At 55.4% G+C, this 2,970-nt stretch overlaps 1 pseudogene; it reads left to right on the top strand.

Annotated features, from left to right (window-relative positions):
• The first annotated feature begins 261 nt into the window (after nucleotides 1-261).
• On the top strand, nucleotides 262-2,713 carry LOC147987528 (putative alpha-glucosidase Os06g0675700; annotated as a pseudogene).
• Nucleotides 2,714-2,970: the final 257 nt, after the last annotated feature.

Raw genomic sequence — 2,970 nt, 5'->3', positions numbered from 1 at the left:
GTATAGTGTTCCTCTGCTCTGTACTTTGAACATAATGCCTCCATCCAAAATTGCAAGGGCACAAGAATTTTTTCAACAGCCTATGCATGGCACAATTGATACCGTTTGGTTCGTATTAAAAAACACTTCTATTTTTCCTCATCAATTTAGAATCACATAATGTAAGCATATCTGCATTTGCCCCTCTATGTTTCAGTATATTGGTGCCAACGCTGCATTTGGAGTTGAAGAGGCCCAGGCCACCTGTTGCCGAGCAACAGCACCATGTCCAGCGCGTCTTCCGACCTGACCCTCACCATCCACCCCAGCCCGTTCCGCTTCACGGTCTCCCGTCGCTCCACCGGGGACACCCTCTTTGACACTTCCGCCAACCTTGTCTTCAAGGACCGGTATGTTACAAGTGTTCCATTGCAATGTTATCTAGTGTAGCTTAGTTGATCCGCAAGAGTTAGATCGATGTAGAACAATACCATGGTCTGTAAGTAGCAAGTGAACGATGGGCATGAAATTGGAATGCAGGTACTTGGAGGTGACATCGGCGCTGCCGGCTGACCGAGCATCCCTGTATGGGCTCGGCGAGCAGAAAAAACAGACGTTCCGGCTACAACACAATGACACTTTCACGCTGTGGAACGGGGACGTGACGTGGTCTGACCAACCGGACCTCAACCTCTATGGCTCGCACCCGTTTTACATGGACGTGCGCTCCGGCGGTGCCGCGCATGGCGTGCTCCTCGTGAACAACAATGGGATGGACATACTGTACGGCGGATCCTACGTCACCTACAAGGTGATCGGTGGCGTGCTAGACTTCTACTTCTTCGCCGGTCCCTCCCCGCTCGACGTCGTGGACCAGTACACACAGCTCATCGGCCGCCCTACCCCCATGCCCTACTGGTCATTCGGTACGAGTACCTTCTTGGTAGGCATATATCCATATATATGCTGGCTCTGCTCTGCTACGCTCACTCGATCTTGCACTTGTAGGGTTCCACCAGTCTAGGTATAGCTACAAGAACGTGGCTGATCTGGATGGCGTGGTCGCCGGCTACGCCAAGGCCAGGATCCCACTGGAGGCGATCTGGTCGGACATCGACTACATGGATGGTTACCAGGACTTCACGCTGGATCCGGTGAACTACCCGTCCAAGCAGCTCCGGCCATTCGTGGACCGGCTCCACAACAATGGCCAGAAATACGTGGTCACCGTACACCCGGCTATCAAACGGCAAGCAGCACCTCACGAGGACTTGTTCCTCAAGCGAAACGGCGCCAACCTGGTAGGCGAGGCGTGGCCAGGCGAGGTCTACTTCCTGGACTTCATGAGCCCACGTAGCACCCAGTACTGGGCACGAAAGATCTCTGAGTTTCGGCGGACCATCCCTGTGGATGGGCTCTGGTGAGACATTAACGAGCCCTCCAACTTCAAGCAGTGGCAGCCTCTCAATCAGTTGGACGACCCGCCCTACCGCATCAACAACTCCGGCTTCCACCTTCCCATCAACTACAGGACTGTGCCGGTCTCAACGGTGCACTACAACGGCGTGTCCGAGTACGACGCGCACAATCTCTTCGGCCTCCTCCAGGCGCAGGCCACGCACGCCGGGCTGCTCAGGGACACCACACGCCGCCCCTTCGTGCTCAGCCGCTCTACCTTTGTCGGCTCCGGCCGTTACGCCGCGCACTGGGCCGGCAACAATGTCGCGCGGTGGGACGAGCTTGCGCAATCCATCAACACCATCCTCAACTTTGGCCTCTTCGGCATCCCAATGATGGGCGCCGACATCTGTGGCTTCAACGGCAACACCACCCAGGAGCTCTGCAGCCGCTGGATTCAGCTTGGCGCATTCTACCCGTTCGCCAGGGCCCACGCAGAGAAGACAACCCTCCGGCGAGAGCTCTATGTGTGGGAGCCGACGGCACGGTCGGCGAGGAAAGCGTTGGGGGGATGCGCTATCGGCTACTGCCCTACATGTACACGCTAATGTACGAGGCGCACATGACGGGGGCGCCCATCACGCGGCCACTCTTCTTCTCCTACCCGCAGGATGCCGACACCTATGGCGTGGACAGGCAGTTCATGCTAGGCCGCGGCGTGCTTGTCTCTCCGGTGCTACAGCCCGGCGCCACCACCGTGGACGCCTATTTCCCGGCCGGCCGGTGGTTCAGTCTTTACGACTATTCCCTCGCCTACACCATGAAGGTCGGCAAGCGCGTGACCGTCCCGGCGCCAGCGGACTTGGCAAACGCGCACCTGGCCGGCGGCAACATCCTACTACTGCAGCATGCCGACCTCAACACGTCCGCTGCACGCCAAAGCGAGTTCCACCTCCTTGTGGCGCTCGCGGAGAATGGGACGGCCAGTGGGGAGCTGTTCTTGGATGACGGCGACTCGCCGGAGATGGGCGCTGTGGGAGGCAGTTGGACCCTGGTGAGATTCAGCTGCGACAGGGAGGAAAGCAAAGGCATGGTCACCACCAAGGTGAGTTCACATGTGGTTCAGAACTCATACGCGCCGAGTCGGGCGCAGGTCATCGGCAAGGTGGTCTTCATGGGGCTGCCGTCCGCACCAAAGAGCTTCGCTATCTATATAAACAGCGTGCAGCTCAAGGCAGCCCGCACCAAGTCCCGGACGAGTGGAGTCTTCAGCGTCAGTGGCCTGTCGCTGGCAATCGGACAGAAGTTTGAGATAAAGCTTGTCATGTCCCATTAATATCGAAACCAATTGTGTAGTACAAATTTTTATCGGAATAAATAAAAGTTGAATATTGATCTAGAGTGATCTATTGTTTAATGATTAATCATTTGATCTAGGGTTTTAAAAATGTCTTAACAGGTTGATTTTATTTTCTCAAAATCTAAGGTACTGCTTATTTAATTGTCGATGTGGCTGGTATTCAGAAGGTACATCGGCAAAGTTGCAACTCAAAGGGGTAGGAAAACTGTTCTTTAGCAAATGGCAATTGAGGT

This window comes from Triticum urartu, chromosome 2A, assembly GCF_056163025.1.
Source record: "Triticum urartu cultivar PI428250 chromosome 2A, HENAU_Tu73, whole genome shotgun sequence".
NCBI lineage: Eukaryota > Viridiplantae > Streptophyta > Magnoliopsida > Poales > Poaceae > Triticum > Triticum urartu.
Note: the sequence above shows the minus strand (reverse complement) of the source record. Positions and strands in the feature narration are given on the sequence as shown.